This window comes from Ostrinia furnacalis, unplaced genomic scaffold (genome assembly GCF_004193835.3).
Source record: "Ostrinia furnacalis isolate ACB-3 unplaced genomic scaffold, ASM419383v2 OfSCF2702, whole genome shotgun sequence".
Lineage (NCBI taxonomy): Eukaryota > Metazoa > Arthropoda > Insecta > Lepidoptera > Crambidae > Ostrinia > Ostrinia furnacalis.
Window position 1 is genome coordinate 349,616 of NW_021132941.1, and position 20,086 is coordinate 369,701.

The 20,086-nt window shown below is 36.7% G+C and overlaps 1 protein-coding gene across 1 annotated transcript in view; it reads left to right on the forward strand.

Moving 5' to 3' along the window:
* Positions 1-1,241: 1,241 nt before the first annotated feature.
* LOC114356231 (zinc finger protein 526) overlaps positions 1,242-20,086 on the forward strand; it is a 70,108-nt gene continuing 51,263 nt past the window's right edge. The window contains exon 1 of the mRNA XM_028309314.1: positions 1,242-1,592. The gene's annotated coding sequence lies outside the window, so the exon portion shown is untranslated. The remainder of the gene's footprint in view (positions 1,593-20,086) is intronic.

The window sequence follows — 20,086 nt, forward strand, 5'->3', positions numbered from 1 at the left end:
ACCTAGCCACTTAAATTAAATTGAGTAAGTTTTTTGATCACTTCCTTATATCATTTAGTCACAAATACTCTATACACAGTAGTTCAAGGATACCTTGAATCCATACCATTAGTGACAACATTACTAAAACCAATAAAAAAAAACATAAATCAAAAATACCAAACCGGAAACGTTTATTTCATCTGAACCCCGCGGGTGTACTACAACCGACACACATGTGGTGGGGCACTAGGAAGAAAGCGGGCGAAGAAAAAATGAGGGAGAGGAAAAACTAGAGAGGGACGGAAAAGTGGGAGAAAAACGAAAAATTTCACCCCGCGCCCCTCGCCCGGCCCCACCCGCGCGCGGCCCCTCCACACGCACACACGCGTGCGTGTACCGCGACCGAATCGCCTTGATACTGGCCACTTTCACTTTTTTTTCATCCAGGAAGTGGAAGAAAATGGTGATTTTAAGAAAAAAAAGTTGTTTTTTGGTTTTCGATTTGAAGTTTTGCGTTAAAGTGACGGAGGTATATCGAATTTTGAATTTTGTTAATTGGGTTCGAAAGAGGTCACGTAAAATGTGAATGAGTACTATGGTAAAGTGTAAAAATAAAGCATATTAAACCTTATTTTGTTGAGTCAAGGAAGGCAGTACGGTGTTAATACAATTTCCTTGATGTTTGACTACTTGATCTCAATCAGTGCCCTAGCTTAATACTGCATTTTTATACGATTACTCCTTACAATTTTTAAGCGGATTAAAAATTAAGCTACTTAAAGATGTTAAAAGTATTTTAAATAGAAAATTATCCAGCGTAGATAATTTTTGTTCAGGAAACTACCAAGGCCCAAAGCCAATAAGTACCATAGCTAGAGCACAAATCTTACCTAGTAATTTACGTCTAACAGTTGTAGTGTATTTTGTTTTGCTTTGTAAAAATCAATGAATTATAAAAACTATAATAAAAATATCATTTTAGAATAAGTTGCACCTATAAAGAAATTACAGGCAGATATTAGTGTGTAATGGTATGTCTATGTACGCTACCAATAAACGTTTGCAGACTTCATAAACGCGAAAAGAAACCGCCAAAACATTGAAGACAAGTCTGTTATTGCTCATATTTCTGCGCACGCTGTAATTTATAAATAATTCCCATTTCCGAGTTCGCCAGGACCAAGAGTGCGCGGTCCTCCGGGAGGCTATTGTAGCATGTTTTTATACCCAAAAATTTTAAGTCAGTAGGCGCTCGAACTCTGAGCGGCTTGAACGTTTTTATTATTATTAATATATATTTATATTTCGTTTTAATTTACAAGTTTTCCACGGTTCATAATTTTAATATTTTTATACCGTTTTATACAATAAAGTGTTTATAGGTAGTAATTGGAGAGAACTTTTTGGCGGTCGGAAATAGTCGCGGAGCTATTTTTGAATGTTAACGTTTTAAGTTTGACAGCAAGTTCGGGTGACAGTTCGCGGATTCGAATTTTAAAATTGACGTTAGAATGAAGATGGCGGTTCGCGCGGGCCGCGGGTTCGTTGCCCCCAGCGGAGCGGGCCAGTAGGATGATCAACTTCCAGAACATTTGACGACTGCTTTACCCGTGAGTACATTTTGTAACTTTAGAATTATTGATGACGTTATGTAAGGGCACGTTCATAATGTCGCATGAATATTGTAGCGCGCGTGTGTGCGTGAACACACAGCGGCGATTGTTTTTATCGCTGGCAGTAAATTAGGGGCCGATAGTCCGATAGTGGCCGATCCACTGAGTAGTGTTGGTATTGATTTTTTTCCCTCATTCTGTTAAATTTCATTTATCGAGGGAGCGAGTGGACGATGACGTATGTCTGCCGGAGGGACCGCTCGTGGCCGGCTGGAGGGATCTTCCGAGGCCGGTTCCGCGGTTGCTGATAACGTGCTGAATGTCATGTCACTATTATTTAGTTCTTAAGGTCGTCTTCCTAGCATTAATAACTTTTGTACAAATGCCATATGTTCATACTTCTGCCATCGTAAAGTGGCACGTATCTGTATGGCAGTAATATGCAAAAATAATTTGGAAATAAATGTTATATTATAATATCTTATCTTAAAAGACTCTTGACTTTTAAGTTATCTTTCATCAGTATATCTGAATATCTATGACTATGTATCTATAGTCATGTAGATATGCATATGTGTCAACATTTCAGGTATATGTCAAATTGGTACGAACATCTTTGCCATCACGAGGAATGTCAGAAGCGTTTGACAGCATCTGGCCAACGAAGAATCCATATTTTTTTCTAAATTTTAGGTTTGGAACCCGGAAATGAACCTGGGACTGCCATCTTTGTAGACGTAAAGTATAGGGCGTTCGACAAATCGGTCACCACAGGTGTGATTAGCATTTTAAAGTTTAAAAAGTAACTTGGTTTGCATTTTTTTGGAAAAAAAACACTTCCTTTAAATGATGTAATAATGACACTAAATCCCAAAGACTAGGTAATATTTTAAATCAAATGAACATAAACTGACACATGTTTCGTAATAAAAATCAAACATTATCAAGCAAAAAATATCTACAATACGTTGGGCTACATGTCTACAACACGTTGGGCGCCACTCCTCAAAATTCGATTCGTATTGCTAAGACGATCTCAAGACTGAGACAGGGAATAGTAAGAAGAATAAAAACTGTTCTTAATGAGATGTAGCACATGACAATCTCTACCAGTCGACTACAGAGATAAATCAGAGAAAATATGTCAGTAGATGGTCATTAAAATTGGACTTCTACTATGAAGTCGATCTCAAGACTGAGACGGAAAATAATAGAGGGAACAAAAATGGGACTTATTGTAATGTGGCATATGAAAATTTCTACCAGTCGATTATAGAGATGAGCAGAAATGTCAGTGTATGGAATTGGACTTCTAATAAGCCGATCTCAAGACTGAGATGGGAAATCATAAGAAGAATAAAAACTGGACTTATCGCAATGGCATGTGACAATATCTACCAGTAGATTCGAATCTATAAGCATAAAATGGGTGAATATTTGGACAACGCAGAATTAATTGTATATCATCACCATAATTTTAGAATTTAGAATTTAAGCGCATCGCGTCCCTACTGCAGCGAGTACGGGGCAGCGCCAACAGCCTCCTGATGGCGGTCGCGGCGAGACTGGACGCAGACAGTGCTATTATGCAACACTGGACTCGCGCCCATCTAGTCAAAGACACTAAAATTAATTATAATAATTTCAATAGTAATAATAATGTCTTTAATAATAATAATTAATAATAATTTCTATTATTTAATTAATTAATTAATACTAACATAGTTTTAAGCTTACATTGTTACTAACACTATATGGACCCTGGATCGAAATAAACATATTTTATTTTATTTTATTTTATTTTATTTTATTTATTTTATTTATTTTATTTATTTTATTTATTTTATTTATTTTATTTATTTTATTTATTTTATTTATTTTATTTATTTTATTTATTTTATTTATTTTATTTATTTTATTTATTTAAGTTTTTCACCGTTGGGGCAGGAAAGTTCTCGAGTGGCGACCACGGGCTGGAAAACGTAGCGTGGGCAGGCCTCCTACTAGGTAGACCGACGATCTGGTAAAGGTCGCGGGAAGAGCCTGGATGCGGGCAGCGCAGGACCGTTCATTGTGGAAAACCTTGGGGGAGGCCTTTGTCCAGCAGTGGACGTCATTTGGCTGAAACGAACGAACGAACGAACGAAGTTTTTCATTGTATTTAAAAAATATAGCCGATTTTATTTGATAAATTAGGATCTTATTTATTTCTTGTAAAAAAAGTTGGCATGCGGTACAGTTAATTCTAATATGAGTACAAAAATTAATACTTTATGCTTTTGGCAACGAACACCTTGGTTTTTGACAGACTGAAATCCACGCGAAAAAGGCCGCAAGCAAAAGCTAGTAATTTCATGAAATATGAATAATTGTATTAAATGATTTATAAGGCAATAGGCATTAACTTGATACAATCATGTTATAGAGCCTCCAAGGTCTGGGGAGACCAGGCTATTTCACGACATTTGCTATCAAGATTGGTCTTAATAGTATTAAAACTTATGACTTTAGGGTTTATAAATAATCCAGACTAACTATTGAACAGCTTTATCGTAGAATTTTGTCTGTCACAGAAAAACTTTATCGCGCGTTCTTTATTTACAAAAACCGGGATAAAAACTATCCTATGTCCTTTCCCGGGACTCAAACTATCTCTATACCAAATTTCATCAAAATCGGTTCAGTGGTATAAGCGTGAAAGTGAGACAGACAGACAGAGTTACTTTCGCATTTATTATATTAGTAGGATTCATGTACCTACTGCTTCCTACAAATAAATACAAGTTTAATCATTCTTAATAATACATAGTAATAGTGCAAGGTAGTCTAGGTACTAATTATTTTTGAATATGAATGAAAAGTAAGATATTTTCTATGATAAAAGGTACTTTAGGGGTCAAACTAATTTGTACCAATCGTGGGTTTAAATCTATTCTTGAGATTACTGAGAAAATGTATCTAATAGATAAGCTTTTAATAAATAGGATATCATGAAAATTATTATTAAAGAAGGTCAACTTAAGTAGACTAAATTCTTATGAAGTTGACCTTCATTAATCACTATTTAATTTCATCCAAAACGTGATGATGTAAAAAATTACATAATAAAAAACATAATTTTATTTATATTTTTTTTATTTCTTTAACAATGTTTAATAATTAACATACTTTGTTGAATACCGGAAGTAACCCAGACAAGAGTTTTAAGAAGGACATTCTACTACGAGTATTGCCGAAACATGAGTCATATTTTTGATAACTCGCTAAAATGGCGCCCAACATGGTAATAAGATAATCGTCAGAAAAAAATATACGGAGAATAAAATTAAATACAGTTAACAACATAGAAACTATTTTTATTGCGAAATAGCCTTTATTACAGCTACATTAGATTCTGTATTGAAATGAATAGAACACTACAATTATTATGACCGAGTCAATCAACTCTGTCCAGCGTTCATTCAAACGTCCTTTCCACCGGGCGGGTCAGCCGTTTTTTACCGCGTGTCAATTATGTCAATACATTGCCGTTTCGCCACTGCCCTTGAAAAGGGTCCGCGTATCGAGCGAGCAATGTGTACCGCTGCCCGCGACATGCCCGCTTGGCCGTCAAACGGTACCTTGGGGTTTCCCTTTATGCAAACAAGCTTGGACAACTCCGTTACACGATTGTATACTTTAGTACATAAAGATAAGAGTTGTTTGGGCCGCAAAAAGCGGCGTGTATTCATTCGCCACAGTGTTTTACAGTGACGCATAGTGATTTTCTAAATCGTGGGTTTCCTAAGACGGGGTCGAGTGTAAGTGGTTTTGTACATTCAATTTAGTTTCAAGTTTTATTAAGTTTCGCTTATACAGTCGATAGAACATCGGACTATAAGTTTTGTTGCAAAATAGCACTTAAGTATTAGACCTTAAGATGTTCCAGCGTTTGAATAATGTTATGACGATTCACGACATTTTTTAAAGCTTTGGAAATACTTCATAATAATTTATAGGTAAATGGAGGATTGAACCTACAGAGAAACAGTGGTAGGGTTAATACTGGGACGTGTAAAAGTGCTTTTAAAAAACCTATTTGCAAAAATAAATGAGTTTTCATAGTTTTTTAAGAGGGCGGTTGGGGAATTCTGATGTTTTCATGACATTTCAAGTCTACTGCAGAGCCTCACCATAAAATGCCATATTACATAATACTGTGGAAGTAGCTAAAATATTAGGTACCTACTAACCTTACTGTTTCAAGATCAGTCAACTAAATCTTTAATACCATAAAGGTAGGGTACTAATATTATTAATGCAAGACAGAACCTCCACCTTTTTTTTGAAGTCGGTTAAAAAGTAACTGTCTGTCTATCTATTACCTTTTTACGCTTTAGATGAATAGATAGTTTGAGGACCCAGAGTTGAGTTGGCAGACCATCCTAGACTGCATCTCACTTCACATCAGGCGATTGTAGTCAAATACAGCAAGTATTAGACTGTGTGATTTTTTATGCATGTGCTGCATAAAAAAATCACACGGGTGAAGCCATGGGCAACGGCTTGTTCTCTTATCTATAATTTATGACTGCTTCAACAATAGGGATGTTTCCTGGGTAGAAAAGCAAATTTTGAATTAGTTCGTTGACGCGTATTTTTCACTTTTACAAACGAATGATAATAGAGAGATAAAGCGCGCCAAAGTTTAAAGAGCCCGTGACGTCAACGCGTGTAAAAGTGTAGTACTGTAGTACTTGACGTTACGCGGAACTTCAACGCATCATAACTTCGTAATTATTTGTTTGATTGACCAATAAAAATATACGTAACTAGCGTGGATCCCGTTTTACCCCCTTATGGGTGGAGTTTCGTAAAATCCTTTCTTAGCGGATGCCTACGTCATAACACCTACCTGCATGCCAAAATTCAGCCTGATCCGTCCAGTTGTTTGGGCTGTGCATTCTATGTCAGTCAGTCAGTCAGTCACCTTTTGAGTTATACCTATATACATATATTTAGATAATGTAATTGAGGACTAAAATATTTTATTAGGAAACTAGCCTATTGATTTCAATTACCATTCCAGTAGTCTCCAGCTGAGTGGTCTACCAAGAAAACATGAGTAACAAGTAATCCATCGTCCATCTTTCTGGTCGTATGGGAATATTTAATGTCTCGTTTGTGTATTAGTAAGTTTGGCACGCGTGCTGAGTCAACGCCATAGAGCTGGACTTCATAGTTTGGTGCAGGGTTGCCAACTTTTATTTGAGCAAATAAAGTACACTTTGGTCTATAGGTTCGAAAAAAATATCGTTCGTTCGTTCATTTCAGCCAAAATGACGTCCACTGCTGGACCAAGGCATCCGCCAAGGATTTCCACAAAGTCCGCTCCTGGATCTAAAAAAGATTTTTGTTTGTTTGTATTGATTAGGCTCCGAAAGTATTTGACAAATTTGAAAAAGATTTAATCATTAGAATCTTACACTATTTTCTGATGAGCATAGGCGGTACGAAGTTCGCCTGGTCAGCCTGTCTAAAGTAAAGAAATAACAGTTTTCATCGAAGTCAGAGTCGTAAATAAATGCATCTATACTATCTATACTTCTATACTAATATTATAAATGCGAAAGTAACTCTGTCTGTCTTGCTTTTACGCCTAATCCACTGAACCGATTTTGATGAAATTTGGCATAGAGATAGTTTGAGTCCCGGGAAAGGACATAAGACAGTTTTTATCCCGGTTTATGAAACAGGGACAATATTCAACGCGGGCGAAGCCGCGGGCGGACAGCTAGTAATAAAGTAGGTACGTGTGGCAACCCTAGTTAATGATGCCAATTTTGGTCATTGATATGCGCGGGAGTCTATATGACGCACCAAATTAACATAATTCATAAAGACATTTCAACCATATTGAGATAAAAATATATTGTTTTTGGTAAAATTCACAATAATCCGAGTAATGAAAAATACCACGGATTTATTTTACCACATTTTACTTTTGACGTCACTGTGGTTCAAGTGGTTAGAGACTCAGAGGTCCTAGGTTCGACTCAAGTTGAAACAATACTTCGATTTGTCAATATGATTTGATAATTGCAGTATAAAATCAATAGGTGTATCTGACTGAGGATTTTTCTCTGCTTTGGTTGAGAATATTATGAAAAATATTGCTGTATTAAGGACATAGCACACTTATCAACCCGGAAAGGGATCAACACCGTATCACATTTCGCCGCGAGGCGTTTACGTTACGGTGCGGATAAGTGTGCGTTGCAGTACGGAGTTTCATACAAAGAATACTGATCGTCTCGAGTTGATACGGTTACGATTCGTTCATAATAATTGATAAGTGTGCTTCATCCTTTAATTAACAAATATATTACTCGTGTTATCCCAACTAATATTATAAATGCGAAAGTAACTCTGTCTGTCTGTCTGTCTGTCTGTCTGTCTGTTACGCTTTCCCGCTTAAACCTCGCAACCGATTTTGATGAAATTTGGCATAGAGATAGTTTGAGTCCCGGGAAAGAACATAGAATAGTTTTTATCCCGGTTTTTTAAACAGGGACGCGCGCGATAAAGTTTTTCTGTGACCGACAAAATTCCACGCGGGCGAAGCCGCGGGCGGAAAGCTAGTCTATCATAAAAACAATACCTCGGTGGAACTGTAACACATACGAATAAACTAGTTTATTGTAGACCATTAATTTAGACGTAATATTGCAAATAATCACGCAAATGTTGAGGAAAACATAGGATTAACGGTTACCTCAAGAATAATAATTTATTTTAAGCCCGTTCTCAATATCGTTCTCAAGTTTGAGATCGATATTGAGAAGTTTAAAAGTCGTGTATAGTCAAATGTAAAGACCATTATGAAATTGCATAGTTATTACGAGAATACAGCAATGTATTTCACCTTAATTCCATGTGTCGGTAGCGAAACACCACATATTATTTTGACTAAGGTATAGAAGCTTGGCTCTACATGAAATCTGATAAATCTTTTACAGTGCGAGCCATATGGTTTCGTCGTGGGTACATTTTACACGAAAAGGTCCATGAACATAAATACATACACACTTAAAAATTTCTTAGCGAGTCGTTTCGATGGGTTCGTCCAGTGTCTAAGTAGCTCAGTTGNCTTATACAGTCGATAGAACATCGGACTATAAGTTTTGTTGGAAAATAGCACTTATTAGAACTACCTTAAGATGTACTAGCGTTTGAATAATAGTATGAATATCATTCACATTTTTTAAGCTTTGGAAATACCTCATAATGATTTAGAAGTAAATGGAGGATTTAACCTACAGAGAAGTAGTGGTAGGGTTAATACTGGGACGTGTAAAAGGGCTTTTTAAAAGTCTAGCAAAAATAAATGAGTTTTATGAGTTTTTATAGTTTTTTAAGAGGGTGGTTATTTTACTGCAACTTCAGTAGAAAAGCAAAAGTTTGAATTAGTTCGTCGACGCGTATTTTTCACTTCTACAAACGAATGACAATTGAAAGAGCCAGCTAAAGCGCGCCAAAATTTAAAGAGCCCGTGACGTCAAGGCGTGCTTACAAGTGTAGCACTTTGTGACGTCACACAAATATCCGTGTGCAATATTTTTTGATAGTGTAAATAACGAACTAAAATATTTTATTAGGAAACTATAACCTATTGATTTCAATTACTATTCCAGCAGTCTCCAGCTGAGTGGTCTACCAAGAAAACATGAGTAACAAGTAATCCATCGTCCATCTTTCTGGTTGTATGGGAATATTAAATGTCTCATTTGTGTATTAGTAAGTTTGGCACGCGTGCTGAGTCAACACCATAGAGCTGGACTTCATAGTTTGGTCAGGGTTGCCAACTTTTATTTGAGCAAATTAAGTACACTTTGGTCTATAGGTTCGAAAAAAAATATCGTTCGTTCGTTCATTTCAGCCAAAATGACGTCCACTGCTGGACCAAGGCATCCGCCAAGGATTTCCACAAAGTCCGCTCCTGGATCTAAAAAAGATTTTTGTTTGTTTGTGTTGATTAGGCTCCGAAATTATTTGACAAATTTGAAAAAGATTTAATCATTAGAATCTTACATTATTTTCTGATGAACATAGGCGGTACGAAGTTCACCAGGTCAGCCAGTCTAAAGTCAATCAGTCAATCTATACTATCTATACTAATATTATAAATGCGAAAGTAACTCTGTCTGTCTGTCTTGCTTTCACGCCCAAACCACTGAACCGATTTTGATGAAATTTGGCATAGAGTTTGAAAGGACATATGACAGTTTTTATCCCGGTTTTTGAAACAGGGAAGCGCGCGATAAAGTTTTTCTGTGACAGACAAAATTCCACGCGAGCGAAGCCGCGGGCGGACAGCTAGTAATAAAATAAAGTACGTGTGGCAACCCTAGTTAATGATGCCAATTTTGGTCATTGATATGCGCGGGAGTCTATATGACGCACCAATTTAACATAATTCATAAAGACATTTCAACCATACCAAGAAAAAAATATTGTTTTTGGTAAAATTCATAATAATCCGTTTCGACTCTAATTATTATTATTATGTCGACTCAGAGGTCCTAGGTTTCATTCTCAAGTTGGACATAATTTAGTTATTTAATTTTTAGCGTTAAGAGTCGCATCTCATACTAATTTGAAAATTATAAAAAACTTGAAAAAATCGGACTGCCTAAGGCGGGAATTGAACCCACGATAATGGCTGACCGAGGATTTTTCTCTGCCTTGGTTGAGAATATTATGAAAAATATTGCTGTATTAAGGACATAGCACACTTATCAACCAGGAAAGGGATGAACACCGTATCACATTTCGCCGCGAGGCGTTTACGTTACGGTGCGGATAAGTGTGCGTTGCAGTACGGAGTTTCATACAAAGAATACTGATCGTCTCGAGTTGATACGGTTACGATTCTTTCATAATTGATAAGTGTGCTTCGTCCTTTAATTATCAAATGTAGTAGTATTATGTATCCTTAGAATAAATACCTCTGTGGAACTGTAACACATACGAATAAACTCGTTTATTATAGACCATTAATTTAGACGTAATATTGCAAATAATCACGCAAATGTTGAGGAAAACATGGGATTAACGGTTACCTCAAGAATAATAATTTATTTTAAGCCCGTTTTTGGCAGACTTGAGATGCGTCTCAAGTTTGAAATCGATATTGAGAAGTTTAACATACATGAGATCAAATTTTTTGACAATGCGAGCGATATGGTTTCGTGTTGAGTACATTTTAGATGAAAAGGTCCATGAACATAAATAAATATATTATTTAAGAATTTTAAATACGATAGTACATACTTTGTTGGGTACCTACGTCTTTTTTACTTTTGGAATAAGGTTATTTTGACAACTATTTGGCCACTTCATGTGTCACGAACTGTTTCAAGCTGACTGAAAACAGTACCTAATAAGGTATCATGAGTAGTCTTATTTTAAAATGCCAATGATTATATTATCATCCTGTATAATTGTTATTAAAATTTCTTAGCGATTAGAGTCGTTTCGACGGGTTCGTCCAGTGTCTAAGTAGCTCAGTTGGAAGAGCAGTCGCCCGGCAAGCGAAAGGTCGTAAGTTCAATTCCCGCCTTAGGCAGTTCAATTTTTTCAAGTTGTTTATTTAAAATTCACCCTGTATAGTTGAAATAGTAGCGATTTTACAACGAAATTCTTACGTGCTGTAAAATGTGTATACCTAGACTAAGGGTTATGACGCCTTAGTATTTTTACATTAATACTTCTTCAATATTATAAATAGCTTTGTTCCTTGTGTAAAGATATTACGTAGGTGGTAAAGGATCAACTAATCCGATTGAAAGGAAAACTACATTTTCTTATATTTACGTGCGCGGGAGTTTTTTTGTGGTAACGAAGCCTACGTCTGTACCTTTTTATGAGTATTTCTTTTACTGTAAATATAAGTAAAAACTATTAATATGTACACGTTATAATTTTTTGGTGAAAATACTAATAGGACGTCACAATTTTATGTTACTATCAAGAGTTGACTGTACCTATGTATCGCTACTAAATATTGGTGATCTGCTTCTACAGTAGATATACATATTAGGTAAATGTATAAGAATTTACCAGTTCCATTCTGGTGCTCGAAATCATACTACGGGGGCAACATCAATGACAAAAAATCAACGGTCAACACTGTTACAAACTTTTTGAGAAAGTTATCATATTTTTTGGGTTTTCAATATTCGTCCCATTCTAAGTAAAAAGTTGTACCTAGGTGTAGTTATTTGAGTACCAGAATCACCCTTTCGATCGTTATTTACTTCATACGTGTAGCGACTATATAGCACATAAGTAAACTATTTTACATGAAAATACTTAAAAAAATAATTTAGTTAAGGATTTGTGAATACTTTATTTCGAAAGCTAAGAGTGCCATTAAAAATAATCAAAAAGAGACAGTTTATTATAAAAATCTTTCAGGGACATTCTCGTAAAAAATGTCATTCAAAATTCTGATATTAAACGCTCATTATAATAAATTACGTCTTCGTCAGGGAAACGTCGTGTGTGATGACGTCATGCCTATTTCCGCTGTGAGATTATTTAATGGAACTGGTTTATAAAGCCATTTAATTCCAAGTCCTTGAAAATAATATAATTTATCGTCACCGGGGTTCCCTACAGGAAAAATATTATCTGTGGAATATGGTTTTGACGTCCATACCATATCAAACCAGTTCTATTAATATGTACGTACACATCAAATGAAAAATGTAATTGGGCTTCCCTGTAATTTTCCGCGGTTTGGTTGAGATTTCGTTCTATCACAGAGAAATTGAAGTAAACTATTCCTTAACCTTTTTGAGATGACTTAAAGAGTCTCTTACACAAACCTTTACACACCCCATTGAATATTTATTTATATCACAGATAGCCTACGTTATGTTTGTCTCTAAGATCTGAACTGTCTCAGGTGGATGCTTTATGGCTGTGTTTGTTCGCGCGATTGCTTATTTCTATTGATTTTAGTAGCTTAGCTAGTTACAATACATTCGAATCTATTCGACCACTACAGATTAACTTACTTTTTAAGAAAAGTACTTACAGATTCTGTTTCTCAAGATGCTCCTTGGGTGTGTGGAAGTTGTTTCTTACTANGCTTAAACTAGATAATTCCGCCAAATTTTTTACAGTTTTTTGTGTTATATGCAATACAGAGCCTGCCAAACGCCGGTATTCACAAACGATGCTTGCTTAAGTGAAGCAGCAAATCGAACGCACAGCGTTGAATAGAGCTCTGTGATTAGTTCGTGTGTCACCCTATGCATCCACGCGCACTGTGAGACCTCATAGTAATGTTTGTGAATATGTTATACGTAGAGCCCGTATTCACACCATTCCACGAGAATCACCCCCTAGATCACCATCTGGAGATTTTTTTTCTCTTATTAGATTAAAATTAAATCACGAAGAGAATTAAAAGTCGTGACTTCACGAAGTCACTGACCCGACTAAATTTACATCTTTAAAGTAAAGTTGGCTTAGTAATTAATTAAAATTATAAAACCCAGGCATTTTAGAGAATGAAAGTACTTAAGCCCTAAGACATTCTTCATTCAGTCATTCATTCTTCCTTTGTTCATTCATTTCAGCATATGGTCCACTGCTGGACAAAGGAGACGACCAAAATCTAGAGCCATGAAGGAAGCATCCTAAAATGGGACAGATATTGTGGCACCACTGCCATGGTATGCTACATTTTTGGTGGAGTTGAATGAGTGCTTAAAAATATTTGGGTTTAAAAAATAGTTTTAAATTGTTTTAATTAGTTCGTTTCAAATTTTTTTTTAAAGATTATTAGCAATTTGTATTGCCCAAATTACTAATAGTCCCGTTAGACCCTCGTGGTAAGCTAAATAAGCTTGTATTACGAGTGGGCTCACCACAATAGTCGAGCGGCGGTGGGATTCGAACCCGCGTTCCTCGGATCTCGAGTCAGCCACTCCGACCTATTCACCGTTCGGCTATCGTGGCTATGAAATTTCAATATTGATACTGTCAAATTATCTACAAAAACCGACACAGGGCGATTTGGAACAAACTTTTTATTTATTTTGAACAATTAAGTGAAGCGCAGGACCGTTCGTTGTGGAAATCAATCGGTCTTTGTCCAGCAGTGGACGTCATTTGGCTGAAACAAACGAATTAAGTTAAGCCTGTAATCCTGCTCCATCTGAGAATCGAAGCCAGAGCCTTCAAATCGAGAGGGTTCTACTAACCACTAAACTATGTCATAAAAAAACTCATAAAAGCTCATTTATTTTTTACTAGCTATCCGCCCGCGGCTTCACCCGCTTGGAATTTTGTCTGTCACAGAAAAACTTTATCGCGTGCGTCCCTGTTTCAAAAACCGGGGTAAAAACTATCCTATGTCCTTTCCCGGGACTCAAACTATCTCTATGCCAAAAAATCGGTTCAGTGGTTTAGGCGTGAAAGCACGACAGACAGACTGACAGACAAAGTTACTTTCGCATTTATAATATTAGTATAGATATTAGTATAGGTAGGTAATAGATATTAGGTAGGTATATGTAGATAAGCACTTTTACTCGTCCCAGTATTAACCCTACCACTGCTTAGGGGCAATAAATGGGCCAGTGCTGAGAAGAAGCAGCGCAAGAAACTCAGTCACTATTGTCAGCCTCTTTGTCAAGGGTGACGGCTGCATATTTCACAATCGTCTCAATGACCTTTGGGCACTGGGCGTGCATGTGAATGTGTTGCAGGACCAGTCGCTCCGGAAATGCCTGCATTTGGAATGTCCGACTTTACCTCCATTTCTCGAGAGGTTTTCACTCACTAAATAATAAGTGATCTAATAATTTGTAGTACACAATTTACTAGTATTCCCTATAACCCTGTTATGACCTGCAATCGAGTGGACTGTTGTTTATTGGTACGGGAATAAGGTCAGGTCTGGTGGTAATTGTATGCAGAGCTAGGTATTTTAAGGAATCTCAGAAATAAGGGCCAAACAGAGTTATAATAACTTACCATGTACCAACATGATGCAATAAACATTTATGACTATGACTAAGACCATCAGGTGATCCGTCTGTTCGTTTGCCTCCTGTCACATAAAGAAAAGATATTAAAAACAAGACAGTAAAGGTGAACTTCAAAACCAAATCAAAACAATATCAATAAAAAAGTAAAAAACTAATATTATAAAGAGAAAAGATTTGATTGTTTGTATTGAATAGGCTCCGAAACTTAAGGACTGATTTGAAAAATTCTCTCTCTATTAGAATCTTACATTATTTCTGACTAGCGGCCGCCCGCTACTTCGTACGCGTGGATCCCGTTTTACCCTTATAGGGGTGGAGTTTCGTAAAATCCGTTCTTAATGAGCACCTATGTTCTAAAAGGAATTCCTATGCAAAATTTGAGACTCCTAGCACTTGTAGTTTCTGAGATTTCGTGATGATTGAGTGAGTCAGTCAGTCAATCAGTGACCTTTCGCTTTTATAAATATGTATAGATGAACATAGGCAGTACTTACACTGGGACAGTTAGTATTTAAATATACTTAGTAGGTAATTAGGTTAATGGCATTAGTGTCGTAAGCATCTGAGAGCAATTATTCTAATGTGTATCAGTTTTTGAGACACTCATGTTTTTTATTTGCGTAGCAGATTTCTTCTGAAGCAGTTTGTTTGTCTATTTTTGTACATCTGCGTGGGTTCCACTTATTGCACGAATTTTATTCAACAACTTGTGTAATGAATCGACTAATAAAATATTTATGTATAATCAATCGATCGATGTTCTAAAATACATAATGTACAGTCAGCGTCAATGAGGGCTATCGTTTTTATACTTAACAGTTGGCACCCCTGGCGATTGACAGGACCTTACTCTACAGTGGCGCCATCTTGATGAGTGCAAATGCGATAGTCCTCCTACCACTTTAGCGCTCACAAGTTGGCGCCACTGTCTTCGCTACTAGCAAGTGACAGGACCTTACTCTACAGTGGCGCTAACTGGTGAGCGCTAAAACGATAGCCCTCATTAGTTCGGGACACCCAATGTGGCCAAAATGTGGACAACACAACCTTATCCCAATGGTAACAGAGACGTATAGAGAGGAGATCCGTAGGAGAACCAGAGTGACTGACATAGCCCACAGAATAGCTAAAATCAAGTGGCAGTGGGCGGGGCACATAGCTCGAAGCTGATGGCCGCTGGGGCAGGAAAGTTCTTGAGTGGCGACCACGAGCCGGAAGACGTAGCGTGGGCAGGCCTCACACTAGGTGGACCGACGATCTGGTGAAGGTCGCGGGAAGTGCCTGGATGCGAGCGGCGCAGGACCGGTCTTTGTGGAAATCCTTGGGGGAGGCCTTTGTCCAGCAGTGGACGTCTTTCGGCTGAAACGACGACGATTGGGAACTTTTTAGCTACTTTGGGCGACACGAACTATTTGATGCTGACTCTACTTGATGATCGCGTGGTACAGGTTGACGCTTTCAATTAATTTGTGACACTCAAAGTGGCCAAAATATGGACGACCCAACCTTATTCCATGTAACAAAGACGTGTTGCGAACTTATTGGCTGCTTTGGGTGTTACGAATTATTTGAAGTTGACTGTACCACGTTCGTTTCAACTGAAAGTCAGTTCCAAACCACGATTGTTTAAGAAATACGACATTGGAAGATTTAGTACATACCTAGTCTAGTAGGTTTCCTACAGAATACAACATTGGGGTAGGTATAAGAAGAAAATGTACTCCTACACTTATTTGCTTATGTAAATGAGTTTTGATGACCGCTTACCATCACGTGACCCATAAGCTCGTTTGCCTTGATTTAAAAAGCTAACCACTTCTGTTTTATTTTATTTTATTTATTTAATAGGACAACCAACAAGACATACACTAGAAGACAATCAATATTTACAACGTATTTAACTTAATCTAAGTGCTGCCTTAATTATAGGTTGCCACGGCATGCAAAAGTGGACTTATACATAAACAGTGTCTACACTGTTGTTTAAGATTTAGAAGTCTAAGGTTCGATTCTCAGCGGTGGCAATTGTTTTTGCTAGTTGGGGGTTGATCAAAGTCCACCTATCTGACTGCTACCACCATCTTATTTGAGTCTATCACCATAACACCAATGTTGACAGTTATCTCTCCTTTTCTTTGTGATTAAATAAACAGCATTGTTGTGTCCCGACAGTTGGAGGTAAGATAGCCAGTTCCTCAGTGGTTGAGGATTCCGGGTGAAGCTCGCTTCCACCTTCGGCCTGATCATCACTTACCATTAGGTGAGATGCAGGATGCAGGCCAAGCTTTCTCGTTGTGTATAGTAAAAATCTATCTATCATAAACATTCCCGACCTTGAGATATTTTTGCCATCAATTAATTTAAAACAAGGATTAATTAATACCAACACTATTCATACAGCTGTTTGATAAAAATTGCACATTTATATCTAGTTTGACCACTTGGATCTGTCTAGTGACGTATGCATTTTAATGTGGTTTTAAAATACAGGGCTATTTGCAAAATACCAACAGACTCGCAGCAAAGTTTAACCCTGTATAGTGTGACGTATGAATATTTAACGTGTTTTTCTTAATATAGTGTGACGTATACACATTTTACGTGTTTTGTAATAACATAGCAAAAACGGTGCGGGCTTCCCGTCGATCTTGAGACGTAGCAAACAGCTCTCAGACTCGGGGAAGTCCACACCCACTTTAGATTCGCTTTATTAAAGAAACTTACCATTTACTGCATTGAATGAATGTTAATGATGCGTATAAACCGGCTGCCAGGGTTGCCAGTAATTGAAAAGTCGGACTTGGTAGTCAGTTTAGTCTTAATTTTTCTAAAGCTTGATTTTTTTACGCTTTTGGCAGTGTGTAATCCGTGTACCATTACGTTATTTACTTATGTAAAAACTTGTCATTTTGCCCCTCTCTAGTCCAGTTTAGTAAAACTCATAAAATTTACTTGCAAATAGGCTTTCTTACGTCTCATATAACTTGCTCTACCACCACTTCGGGACAACATATGGGCTGGTGCTGAGAAGTGGCGGAAGAAACATGCCCGTTTTCACCATCAATCCCTAATTTTTAAGTGACCCCTTTAAAAACAAAATTCTTGTTATGTGTTACCATACAGTAACTTAAAAATTAGTTACCTAGTGACCTAATTCCTAAAACATGTTTAGACTTATTATTTATTAACTATAGTTGGTAAAAATATTAAAGTATGACTAGTAAATAGTTTGATTTGGCCAGACAACCTACACCACATAATCCGAACGTTTGCCAACCCTACTGGTAGTGGACACACAAACAAAAAAAAAGCTCGTTTACTTAGTAGTAAATTTCATCAAGGGCGAAGCGTTCTTTCCATACAAATTTTTAAATGTATATCAAAATAAACTTTCCGAGCTTAACCACAAAATAACCCATCTAGCATAATAGCATATTAAAATAGACTAGTCCATTAGCTTTAGCCTAGGTGCAGACTACCGATTTTAGTCGGACGATAAGTAGTTGGGCCCGATTTTAATTTGTATGAAGAATCGGCCGATACCAAATCGTTGTAATGTGCGCACTTTCATACATGTCCATATTCGTTCGTTCGTTTCAGCCGAAAGACGTCCACTGCTGGACAAAGTCCTCCCCCAAGGATTTCCACAAAGACCGGTCCTGCGCCGCTTGCATCCAGGTACCTCCCGCGACCTTCACCAGATCGTCGGTCCACCTAGTGGGAGGCCTGCCCACGCTACGTCTTCCAGCTCGTGGTCGCCACTCAAGAACTTTCCTGCCCCAGCGGCCATCAGCTCTTCGAGCTATGTGCCCCGCCCACTGCCACTAGATTTTAGCGATTCTGCGGGCTATGTCAGTCACTCTGGTTCTCCTCCTCCCATGTCCATATTGTCCATACTGATTAACAGCCCGACTCAACTATCGGCCGACTAAAAGTCGGTGGTCTGCGCCTAGGCTTCAGGTTTCCACGCTTGGCCTGGTGGTTCGTACCGTTGCAGGTTTGAATCCCATCAGGGGAAAATATTAGCTAAAACACTGATTTAAGATTCTGATTCTGATATTGAAGAATTTGCTATAATATGTTTGTCATTAAAGCTTTGGTAGGTCAAAAAAGAGACATGTTAAGGCTCCATAAGAGCATTTGACGATTTGTAAAACCAAATTAAATAAAATAGGCAATACAAATAAAAATGTATTTGATTTTTTGTTTAGTACTTAGAGATATTTGTTTAAATCTGGTACATAATTTAAACAAGCTTTCAATCTGTAAAAATTGTGTCTATTCACATTTTGATGGATTAGGCACTTAATTTGATTCCCAAATGAAAATAAAATAAAATAAATGAGCAGAGAAAGCTCGAGTTTAGTATTTAGTTATCTTAGACCATAGATTTCAGTAAAAAATGTGTGTGTATCTAATGTATTCTTACTAGTGTAGCTCTCTCAATTTAACAGGTGTTTAATGTTATAGCCACCCTGTATTAAAGAGTGTTGATTTCAAAGTTCCAAGTTTAAAGTAAAGGTTCATTAGAACTTGGTATTGAAGGTATATGATGTTGCGAAGTTTGTTGCCTTGATGAGTACAGACGGACAAGTTTAAAAGGCTTTTTATTTGGTTGTAATAAATAAAATATAATGCTATTTTGCAACCAAATTGAATTGTCTGATGTTTAAAATGAACCTCCTCCTTTTTGAAGTCGGTTAAAAATAATATTTAAATATTGTAATTATTAAAATATTATTATAATTACTGTCTGATTGATGATTTATGAATAGTTCTATTTATAATAAAAATAATAATAATAATAAAAAACGTTTATTTGGCACAACACAATACAAATTACTAATTAAAACTTAAAACTTACTTACTTACTTGTGTAACCATCCAAAAATACTACCACTATGTACCTAGAATTTTTTTTTAGTAACAATATAGTCTATTGCCAACGCAAATATTATTTTAAAAATATAAAACTACAACTTTTCTAGTCCTGCCTGATTGGCCATAAACTCGTTTTTTTAATATTGTATGTCATCATTTTAATCTTTGTGTAAAAGGGAAACGTGTCAATAAAATGCACTCAGATTCATATTAAAATTGTATTTAATAATCTCACTTTCGTCTTAACCTACAATTATTCTAATAAATTCGTCGTATGTAAAAATACACATAACTTGGCAGTTCAATTGGCTTCCTACAAAAAATAGCTAAAATCTCACTGTATCTTGACGATGGCACATCAAGTTTTAGCATCTTATGTAGTTACAATAAGGTGTATATTGCCACAAAAATGTAAAGCTTGATGTGCTATCGACGGTAAATAATAATGATAAATAAATAAATATTTTTGAGAACACTGGATGAGAGCTTACTTTGGCTTAACTAGTTGAGCTTTTTAACATTAAAACATTAATCAGCTAATATTAATAACTTAAGGTACAGATA